Source organism: Lichenostomus cassidix, chromosome 12 (assembly GCF_008360975.1).
Source record: "Lichenostomus cassidix isolate B80296 chromosome 12, HeHo_3.0, whole genome shotgun sequence".
NCBI lineage: Eukaryota > Metazoa > Chordata > Aves > Passeriformes > Meliphagidae > Lichenostomus > Lichenostomus cassidix.
In genome coordinates this window covers 14,290,964-14,303,244 of record NC_139493.1, presented here as the reverse complement: position 1 = coordinate 14,303,244, position 12,281 = coordinate 14,290,964, and positions in this window count along the sequence as shown.

Genomic DNA, 12,281 nt, shown 5'->3' with positions numbered 1-12,281 from the left:
AATTTCTTCTGGCTGAGATAACAAGACATGGATTCTTCTTCAGAGGCTTCAAGAGACAGAACCATCACTGTATCCCTTGGTAATTGGTGCCAAAAATTATTTAACTGTTGCTATTTAATCACTGTTAAACCATGTACCTTATTTTTCTAGCTTACATTTATCTTAGTTGAATTTCTAGCTACTGGATCACATTATGCTTTCATCTGTTTTTCATCCACACACAGGCATCACTTTACCCAATGAAATTCACCCCTGCATTTTTGGCTGACAAAGCAAATGACACTCAACAGCTTTGGTCAGGAAGGAAAGAATCCTGCATGTGAAAGGGTGCCACTGAATTCAGACAGCCAAGTTGAATGGTGACATCTGCTTTGTAATTAAGGCTTGCTTAGAGCAATGAGGACAAGTGTCATCCCCCCAGATGTTTCTGGAGCTTTCTGACGGGGTGGCTTGAAGCAGCCAGGCAGCAAGGCTGGCAGCAGTAGACTACTTTTAGCATTGTTGTTGGATTACTGCCATCATCAGCTAAAGTTATGAGTATACGGGAGTCCAATAAAAGACAGCAAGTGCCATCAAAGTTGCAGAGAAAGTTTTGTAACCATTCCCCAAGGGGACACACATGGGCAGGGGTGAAGACATACACTCCCCAGCAGCTCTGCAAGACGTGGCTGTGCTGCCATCCACGACCCTAACCCTGCTGCTTTTACTGCTGCGCTTGAGAAACAACAGCAGATTTACCCCTTACCCCTCAGAATCTGGGCCAAGCTTGAACAGTGGCTGACTTCTCCAGCTGAAAGGTCTCCTGTCTCATGACACAGGGTCTATGGAGGCTGATGCAGGGCACAACACAGCCAGCTGGACCAAACTGTAAATGGAGAATTTTGAGAATGTAAGTTAGAGTCCCATGGGTCTTGCAAGGGCCTAGAGAGGCAGAAAAGAAGAATCCAGGTGTCTCTATGAGCTATGGTACCACCATCCATCTCCAGGACAGTGATGCTGTCCACAATCACAGTGGGGAAAACATTTTTGTAACAGCAACCCTCTGAACAGTCTGTCCCCCCCACCCAGTAATGACACAATGGAGGAAGCAGCTGGTGCAGCCAAGCAGCACCAATTGGCATTATCTTAACACTCTGGGCTGTAAATCAGAGTCAGAGATGGTTTCTGTGTAGTTCAGTCCCCTTTATGAGGGTATGAGTGCCTGGGGCAGGGGAGCACAGATAACCCTGGCCAGGACCTGCCCAGAAGGCCCCTGCAGCTCCATACCAGATCCCTGAAGCAAGAGCTCTGCAGCAGATCCTTGGACACCAGCAATGGATTGCTAAAGTCTTAGAAAAATAGCTGCCAGGCTTTGCTCTCCCAGTCACAGCCTTGACACAAGCCACGTGGGCAAGATGAGTCTTGGCAAAGAGGGCACGTCTCAGTGTTGAGATTAGGAATTTCCCCACTCTGGGCCAATGGAGAAACAAAGAGCAAAGGGGAACCAGCCCACTGCATTTAACTGCGTGGTTAGACCAAACAAATCTATTTTCCTTATGTCTGTTGTCAAGATGTGGAGAATTTTTTCCATAAGAGAACTGACAGTGGGATATGCATGTGAGATATAAGGAGCAGGTCACTCTCTTTCACTGTGCCAATTAGTCTCTCCCAAATGACATTTTTTATTTTTAATTCCAGGTAGTTCTTAGTGTATGAGAGGTTCCAGACAAGACGGATGCTTGGACAGCTGGGACTCACCCCCACAGCCCAGAGCCAGGACAAAGTCAGTCCTCCAGGTAGACTGTGCGTCACAGCCTAGGAAAATTCCTGTTTTCCCTTGTGCCTGAGGCATGTGCACACACACACGTCCCCGATCCAGCTGCAAAGCAAACCTGCTCTAGTTTGGGCTTGGAGTTAGCAGGCACAGGGAAAAGGCTGAAACCTGACTCCAAACCTCCACTATTGATTTGGCCCAAGTGTTCCCCTTTCCATGCCTTGAGACATTTTCTCCCCTCTCACCCAGATGCAGCCCCTCAGTCACAGGATCACCAAGCTGTATTCACCAACTAATCTAAATAAGCACCCCATAATTCCCAGCCTAGCAGGACGGAAAACCTGTCTGACAGCTGAAGTTCCTGCAAGAAGCATGATGAGGTGCTAAGAAAATAATTGTGCTTACAAATTCTTTGGGTTGAAGCAGCTGCTTTTGTAGCTGGATGGGTTTTTGGCTGGCAGTCAGCTCTCCCTACAAGGCATCTCTACAAGACACTCCATTTACTTCCTGTTCCCTAGCAAGTCCCTGCAGGAAAGCAAAGAAACTGGGATTAAACATATATGACAGAGCCCAGCCAAGACACACAATCTGAATTCCCAGACAAAGTGAAAGACAAATATAAGCATCACAGAGGAACAAACATAATATGGGCTTAAGTCTTGCATGAGCCCTCTGTAAATGTGATCTAGCAGCAGGCTGTACCTTCCAGCCTGGCAGATTCCATAAATGCAAGGTCTGCAACACATCAGAACTCACAAAGAGAGACACAAGGAATTAGGGACTTAGAAAGAGGTTTTGAGGATTCACCATAAACTTGAAGGAAATAGAACCACTACACTCAAATGATGGTTCATGCACTGATGTAAAATGAATGGGTTCTCTGAGTCCCAACCCAGTTCTGCGCAACTGGAGTTACAGGGCACCAGGTTTTTGGTCGAGAAGGGAAGAAATTAGAAACAAAAACCTTGTCTGAACTGTCCTGTCCTTGTCTGAGACAGGCACCCAGTGGCCTCTAACACCATAAGTACACCTGATGTATGAGTGACATTATCAATGTACCTCCAGCTGTACTTCAGATGAGTCAACAGCAGATTAAAGAAGGAGTAAACGAGTGAAGCAACACTGCCCAGCCACAGCCAATCTTACATTCTTAGTTTTCCCAAAATAGCTCTCTGGGGTCCCAGCACAATACTCCAAACACTAAATTTCCTTCATAAGATTAACAAATCTAAAGGCTGCCTCTCACCCATGAAGGATTTAACATGATACCTACTAGGAAAACCCTCAGGTGTGAAAACTCCAAGTATTTAAGCTGAATGTGGTTCTTCACAGGCTCCTCCTCTGCTCAGGAGGAGCCTGAGACTTGAGGTGCTGAGCAGACACACACTACACTCCCCACAGGGGAAGTCCCACTGAAGCTGGCAGAATTGTAAGCACAGCAGGAAGCATAAATCTCATGGGAAAGGCTATTCTAGTGATGTTTCCAGGATGGTTTTCCAGATCAGAGATGTTTTGGGATCAAAGCCAAGGCAGAGCTGGCCAGCACCTCCAAGATGGTGGCTAAGTGGAAAATCTCCACAGTGGTAGAAAAAATAGAGGGTATACACTTTATCTGAAGTTTCAATTACTCATGAAAGCAATGTGAAGCTTTCCTCTCTCCCTAAAATGTTGCATTTGTTTTGGCAGTGCGTAAAAAGAATCCTCTCCCCATCATATAGGCTGAAGTATGAAGTAAAAGAGTTTACAAAAACTGAAAAAGAAAAGAAAATTCTGCCACCAGAGTAACGATTTTTAAGAAGTGGTTTTAGTACAATGAATAGAGAATATCAAAGCAACCAACTCCACCAGATACTGTTGACTCTCTTACAGGAAGCAACCATCAGTGCCACAAGGACATTTTCTGTCATGCTGGCAGGGGGGCAGTGAGCTGCAGACAGCGGCTCAATGAACTCCATTCAAGGACTTTGCTGATCTGGGGTCTAAGCAAGGAAATGCTAAGGGAAGCCTGGAGCCAGAGCGCTTCCCATGAGACAGCGAATCAAGACCTTCCTCCTCCTGTGAGTCAGTGTCACAGGAGGCAAATTGCAGAGACTTCTGGCTGGCTGGAGCTGCAGCCATGGCACTGCAGCAGACTGGCTCCTCTGGATGCATGGAGACGGGATGGAAGCAGGACAGGAGATCTTCTGGGAAGGGCCCATGTTGCAGCTGCTTCTGGTCCAAAGCCTGGTTAGTGTCAGTTGTGCTGAGATATCAAAAGGGTAGCAGGCACTTCTGGTCTGTGCTTCATGCACAAAAATGGAAGAGAATAAGAAAGAACAGCTCAGAAGATTCAGAGCAAAGTACAAGGGATGAGAAACACGTGGGTCACAAAGAACATGCAAAGTGCACAAAAACCATGCAATTACCTGCTGCAGAAAAGACAGCAGGATCATCTCCCTTCACAGATCCTTTGAGGAAATGCAGCCTTTGTGCTGCTTTCAGCCTTTCCTGCTGCTGAGGCTTTCTTCCATGCCTCTTCTAAGCTTCCTGACTGGTACTCTCCACCCAGGTTCTCCTCTGTCCCTGAGCAGAGCAGGGACACTACTGAAGAACAAAACAGCTCATGTGCTTCTGAGAAGCATGCATTCTTCTATAGTCACTAAAACACCCCAAAACAACGACAAATGGTGACTTCATGAGAGAAAACAAGAGTGGCGGAAAAGGAAGATGGTTTATAAAGCCAGCCAAATATTAGAAAGTAAAATCATTGCATTCACATATAACACAAAGCCTCTGGTTCAGTGTAACCACATCAGAGCCTGTGAGGATTACTAACAGCCTCTGCATGGGTTTGCTGCCCACACCCATTCAGCAAAGGGTACCTACAGCTAAGAGAACATGTGTCTTCCTCTTGCTTACTTATTTGGAGCTCTTGTTTGGAAACCCAGGCTCAGAAAACTAAGAGCAGCTATTTCCAAATACTTCTTAGGTGGTTATTCACACACTTGCAATATTCCATAGGCATTTGTCATTGCTGATTATCTTAGCAAGCACTGCTTGCAAAGCAGAGGTGTAGAAATGGTGCAAGGACAAGCTGTTCACATCCCATCTTAAAGCAGGCCCCACTTTTGTGTAGCACTGCTGAAGCACATGGATGGGAGGGCTTTGCACATCATGACAAACAGCAGCAGCAAAGCCCTGCCCTCCACTGAAAAGTCCCATCTCTACATACGAGCGGTCACTCCTACCACACTGCTGGGTGAAGATGTTTTCTTCCTCCCACAAGAGATAAGAAACAGGATCTGTGCAAGTCACGCTCCCTGCAAGGCAAAGCAGCAGCAGGTAAGGCCAGTGGACACTCCTTACAAGGAAGTGGAACATTCCCTTGCTTACACACCGGGAACAACCATAGCCACCCTGGAGGGTGGGGGGAGAGATAGGACTGTGAGGCAGCACCAGGAGATAACGGAGAAAACCAAGAAATATATGGATTCATTGTATTATTTGGGCTTGAGTTCCTAGAAATGATTTCTTCTAGCTTCAGCAGCGTGAAACATCCTTCAGATGACAGCAGCATTTCCAGCCCTGCAGCACTTGGAGAGAGTTGGCAGAGCAAGTCCTGGGTTCTTCCAGCCACGCACCTCTGGCTCCTCGGCTGCCACACTGCCTGTCCCATCTGACCATGAGATGGGTAATTAATTTAGTTTTACAGAAAACTGTAAATTCACAGGGAAACATATGAAACTCTGAAATTTTCCAAATAATTATGGCAATAGAAAGTCTGAGGGGTGCAAACCCTCAACTCTTTTGAAGCAGCCATTTTAAAACACACTTGATGATTTCAGTTGATGAGTTTACTTGGAAATGATGTACTGCCACTTCAACAAAGGCAAAATTTGAGGTGAAATCACTCAAAAGGACTCAAAAGGATAGTGGGGAGCACCTGCAAAGGCAACTGATAGAACAGACAGAAAGCCACAGCAAACATCAGTCCCTGCTCTCACCAGTCCTCCCATAAACTCACAATGAGAGAAGTCATACCTCTTGGCTCCCTAAGCAGCATTGATCCATTGGGCCCTACGGTCCCTGGCATCTGGATGAAAAGCATTTCTGAGTAAAAATAAGGATACTGGCTAGGTCTTCCTTACATGTCCAAGTTACAATGAGGAAGGCGGACCAAGGGCATTGTCACAGCTGCCAGTCACCACAGTATTACATCAGCCACATGCTACAATTCCAAAGATGGGCTAGAATGAAAGTTAAATTGGAGGCTGAATCAAACCTGCAATACTCCCAAAAGATATCTTGAAGCTTAATTGAAAGGAAAAAAACAGGGCTCTACTCCTTTCTGTAGTTATTTTTAATCTAGGGTGGACTTTGTCGTCCTGGAACTGAGTCAAATGAAAAGTAGACATTCAAAGCACTTTACTCTCCCCCTGCTGCCCCTCTGCTCTGTGTCAGTCATCACTTCTGGGTTTGTAAAAGCTTAGTGGGATTTGCACAGGGCCAGGCAAATCAGGCTCCTCCATTTACTGCTATACAACAAATATATTCCGGTAACAGGCTGTTCTCCTGCCAATGCCTTCTGTTTTCCAACTCATTTCATTTTCTTTAGTGACTTTATTTCAGACAAGTGGATAACCAGAGTCTTGGGTGGACTCCATGTGTGGATTCTGCCTCTCAGCAGTGCCAGTTAATTCTTTGCAGAAATCGTGCTCATGTAGGAAGCAGGTACAAAATCTCTCCTCCCCATGCCGGACCCAGTTTATTTGCTGCTGTTTCCGCTCCCTTTTCACCATCAGTCAGCCCACAAAGCACTGACTGCTACTCTGCCTGAGGCTTTCCTCAGCTGCCTCCCTGCCTTTCCTGCCAGGCTCTTGCCAAGGAAACCTGTCCACACCTATGTAGGCTGGGGCCCTGCCTTTGTTTTGGGCAGTGACGTGTGCTTGGGGTGGAGGTCACCATTGTTTCAGCTCCCTGATTCCACAAAGGAGTGCTAATAATTTCTTACAACTGCAGTAAATGAAGAGTGGCAGCTACACCCAGCCTATAACATTATACATCATTGCTTTTCCTCTTACCTACCAAAAAGAGGGGTTCTTTCTTTCGCCATGGGAAAGTGCCTGAGGTTGCAATGTCACCTAGGCAGAAGCCACTAACTTTAATGGGCTTTCTCTTAAATATGTGGACAATTTTGATGCACAGACAGGGTCACCCTGCTCTGAGCCAGGCCTAAAAACTCCTGAGGCTGTTTGGATCAGAAATCAGAGCTAGGGTCCCTCTCTCACATGCCATCGTGCCTCCCCTCATAAGGAAGGGATGCAGTGGATAATGCAGCTGCCATCTGTGGTGTTCAAACAAAGCAGTTTGACAGTGCTAACAGGAAAGTACAACAGTGCTAACAGAAAATACAACTGTGCTGTGGAAAGCAGATGCATTTTCACAAAAATTAAGTACCTTTCATTGAATCCATAAAACTTATTTCTTGCAGAGAAATTGTACAAGAGTCAGTCAAAAAATAATTTGTTTCAAGAGGTACCCAACTCTTAAGGTGCTCTCTGACTTGAAGAATGCAATCACACATGAACCCTTGGCTTCATTGAGCATCATATAAAAAAAAGAAAACAGTAGGAAACATCTCCCGTGCCCCTTTCCTGCCTTGTGTAGCATGAGGGTTATGTACAAGAACTAAAACAACAAAACCAAAAGCCTTAATTTGCAGAAGGTAATCTCATTTTTCATATTCAGTGCAACATTAAACTTACCCTCAAAATTACACAAGTGCTGAAAAGTAAAAGAAAAAAAAAAAGAAAAAAAAAGTAAGAGTAAAACATCCCATCTTGATATGCAATGTTTCAGTAACCAGGGTGAGGAAACGGGTTTTCCTTTTAAGCAAGGGTGGGCCAGATCCTTGGCTGGAATAAATCAGTGCTGCCCTGCTGAAATCAATGGATTGTTGCTCATTCACAGCAGCTCAGGGTCTGGCACACGGTTTTCTCCTGACAGTATCACAGTAATGTAATTCTAAATTAAAATCATGTGGAGATGTTGTTTTGATAAAATGTTGTTAAATACTAAATATACCAAATGTGAACTGAACTAAAATGAACCTAAAATGAGAAAGAGCAAAGGGAATGCCTCTCCATTGTAATGTGGACTCAGAGGGTAAAAAGAATTACAGGACAATTTAATGAAATCCCTTGAAGCTTTCTCACTGAGTAATTAGTCTCTCCATTCTGGTAGGTTCAAGCATTTAACACATTTCCTCACACTCACTAAGATCTCACTGTAATTTCAGCAGCCAAAAGCACCAAGGATGCAAAGCACAGCTGGACCAACTGGCAGAGAAGTGACTGTAATGGTGATCCCCTCACTGGCCCCCAACAGCACAGGTGGCTCAGAAGGGTCTGCTGGGCTTGAAGCGGATGAGTCCTGCACAGCATCCCACTGCAAACTGAACTGCTGCAACCAGCTGAGAGAAACTAAAGCATATTCTTCAGCTGTAGACATGGAAGCAGCACCCTGGGAACCCCTTGAGCATCACAGCAGCCAGACAAGACAGACATTGCAATCACTTGTGCAATTCTGTCTTGTTTAGTCACAAGGTGGATGTGAGCAGGACTATTGCAGCCACACCAAGTAGGGAGTGATGGATTTCTCACAGAGCATCCCAGGCACTCTCCTTCCAGCTGATGCTCTCTCTCCTAGATCCGTCTTGTAGCCATGGCAGTCACATGACAGTGACCCACCCAGCCCTGTCTAGCCAAACCCCAGCTCCCCGATCCTAGGCAACCAGGCATCTCAGCTTCTTTCAGGATCAGCTGGGAAGATGCTGATTCCCTGCTGAAGTGGGTGGCAGTCTTTATTATGTTTCAGACCCGAGAAATCTCATCAGTGCACTGAGAACCACAGGGCTCCTTCCTAATTACACAGCAGAGCACCACATGATTCATGTCAGCAGCTCCGCGGCCCCCTCACCTCCGTCCTGGCTGGTGTGACACAACAAACCCGAGTGGAAGTGATTAGCAGATTGCAACCAGGGCTGCCTGCTCCACAGCACCATTACCAAACACGGCGCCCCAACAGCCGCAGCCGGAGCCCTGTTGAATCACTGCTCCCCTGCATTGCAACATCGGAAGTTGCACTTTAAAACCCATTGTCTGGGCTGCTCTTGGATTTCCCAATGAAGGCTGGAGGAGGATGGGGAACCCGGGCTGAGTACATTAAAGATGCATTTTTAAATTCCATGGGGAGGTTCAAAAATTAGAACTAGCTCTGGGGCCCCTTTTGTTTTTGTTTTTCCCTTTCCCCCTCTCTTTCCTTTTGGTCTGATTAACTTTGGCGACTGGCTTGCACAATTTTATCAGGTTGGGCCTGATGAATCATTCATCTCCAGCAGGCAACAGTGAGAGATTGCAGGCCAGGCAGGGTCTGTGTTGCAGTAACCAAAAACAGCAAGAAAACCACCCCCACCAAGAGACAGGGAATGGGAGCAGGGGAAAATGAGACAGTGGGCCAACAGCACTCACGGACAGCTTTCCGATGTCTGGTCTCAGACAACTAGCAGCACATTCATTTGTAAGCCTGCCAGACCTCCTAGGAAACCTAAAAGGCTGCTGTTATTTATAAAGCTAGATGTAGTTATTCTGCCTGCATGCAAGACTAGCTCATTATATTTATAGGTACCTGTCCCATTCACCTACTTCTAGGCCCTCATTCCCATAAATCCATGAGGCTGCCAGGATCTGCCTTCAAACACTGAGATACCTCTCCTTTCCAGGCAGGGCCATTTGGAAGTGTCTGTCACCACTGCAGGGCTCAGCAGCATGTACGTGTAAATATATACCTGAAAGCCCCACACTTCTGTCAATGTACAGGAAGATAGATTCAAGAATTTGTCTTCCACGTGGAGAGCACCAGATTTTGCATTTCATTTGTAGAAAGCTCCCAGTAAATCTTAACCACAAAAGTTTGATTTAATGATGGTTTAAAACTGTCAGCTGGCTTCAGTAGAGAAGATATACAAGCCAGTTGCATCAATTCTGGCAGCCTGGAATCCCAGCCCCCCTTAACAAAAATAAAATCAACCCTCCTAGATTTTATGTCTGAACCTCAAACAATCTTCCCATAAATCCAACTCAGAGCTTGTCTAATAAGGCATGAAGAGCTTTGCAAACAGTGAAGCTGGGGCTGTGAGCAAGCAAAGGCAGCTCCCTACAAGTTGCACTGGGGACAGGAAAAGCAAGAGATTTGGCCTTTCCAGTTTGTGCATGTTCACACACAAACACAAGAGAGCTTTTCTATTTTACAGGTGGAAGACTTAGATCACAACAAAAAAAGTAAAAATGGCACATACAACTATACATCTCACTCTTGAGACCAGCTGGGCCCACTCCTGCCAGTCAGAAGCCTTCCCCCAAAGTAGATACAGAAACTGAGGCAAACTGCTAATTCCAGTTGCTCATACTTTCATACATTTTCAAGTAGAATCACATTTTACCAGTCCGAATCCCAAATTTCTTATGTGCTTCAATTTGTGCCATCATTTTGGGCTAGCAGTTGCTAAATCAGGTCTAAATCCTCATGCAGTTGTCCAAGCCTGGCTGCCTCAATCAGGCAAACAACCATGGCAAGAAGCGTTTAGGCTCTCTGCAAGACTCAACAGTGGGCAGGTCTTGAGAGGGGTCTCAAAGAGCCCACTCAGAGGAAAAAATTAACACAATCCAAGGGCAGATACAATTTTCCCTGCTTAATTTCTTGGACTAATTCCCTCTCTCTCAGTCATGAATTAAAAGTCATCCAGAGAAAAGTATTTTGCCTTGTGTAATATATTTCAGGGACTGATTATTTAACATTTGATGGGGCATAAATGCAAACCCTTAAAAAACCCTCACAAGACAAGAACCAAGGAAAAAGTAAAGGTGTTCCCTCAGTTTAGAGCATACCCACATCCCACATATCTATCCAAGAAGAGCCAACAGTCCAAAGCTGAGAGGGAAAGAGGCTGAGATCTGTGGGGCTGCCTCTGGAGGAAGGCATTTTCACATCTTAGTTCAAGTGTCTGACTCACTGCTGGAGTGAGCAGGTGTCTCTCTACAAGAAGTAGCCACAAAAATTTTTACCCAAATTTATATTTCTCTATTAAAGTCGTCATCTACATAATGTAGCATTTACTAACAATCATCTCAAAAGATTCCCAACCAATTCTCCTAGGAACCTAAACAATACAGCTTTGGGTTAAGAGTGTGAGAAAGATGAATCAAAGCTGACTCAAGCTGCTTCAAGTGGCTAAGCTGAGTGAAATACAATAAATACAGAGCAAACTTGATTTTTCCCTTGCTGTTGCACACAATATTTGCAAGCAATTACACTGGCTGCAGCAGTTTAGCACTCAGGAGAATATCAAGATACTTTGTGTGTTATTTACACATCTAGTTATGAAAGTTCAGGTCATCAGCTGAAAAGAAAACTAAATTTTAAAAACAATTTTGTGCTTTAAGATGTCCATTTCAGGGACAAATGGAAACAAATAAATACATCGAGGCTCTTTTCTCTATGGACTTCATTTGTACCTCTCTAGGATTAACAGCAACTCAGTTTCCTCCTCTATGATAATCATAGATTTTACTTCATCACTTTTACCTTATAATCCATAACCACGGATGATTTATGGCATGTTCTTTAAAAACCCTCCAGTCTCACTGTAAGTCAGTGAGGAATCCATGTTCTCTGGTAGGTTAAGGCCACAGTCGACCTCAGAGGAATGAAATGCCACCAAGTGTCCTAGGAGAATGGAAAGACAACAGTGCCTCTGGGAAAGGATGAAGCAAAAAGAATCCATGCCATTTATTCTGTTAACATAACCTGACCATCTCCCAGGTGCCTTAGAGGATAGCTGAGGACTTCTCAGGCAAAAGACATGGAGGACTCAGGTAACAAGGTGGGTGGGGTGCACTCACAGCCCAGAGCTCAGATTTCATTGAGGTAAATTAAATACTGACCTACAGGCACCATTACCTGAAAACTGACCAGTGACTGTGGCTCAGCTCCTAGAAGACAGCCATCCCTCCCCCAGCTCAGCAGCAAATCGAGCCTGGAAGCTAAGCAGCACCTCGATCCAAGAGCTCCTTAACCTCAGTATGAACACACACAATCTACACAGATGTGTGGAAGCTTCCCTGAGTCTGTATTTGGGGGACACAGGACCGTTTCGACTTCTAGGTTGCCCTGGCCTTCTGCTCCCATGCTTTTAGGAAGCATGGAGATTGGGCTACAGCAAACACCAGACATCGAGTGCCTCTGCAGGACACTTCCCCATCTCCAGATCTTCTCTGGTGTGGCAAATGCCAACTCCCTGGCTGCAAAACAAGCACAGATCTTACGAGAATCCTCTTTCAAGAGGAAAACACCTTCTCTCCCCACTAGCCCCATCCGTGAAGTAATACTAAACAGCCTCTGCAGTCTGCTGATGTTGATGTAGCAGGGTTGGGTTTGCAGGAGGACTTTTAACATCATCACCAGGACACCTTATTTCTCGGTTCTGGAGTGT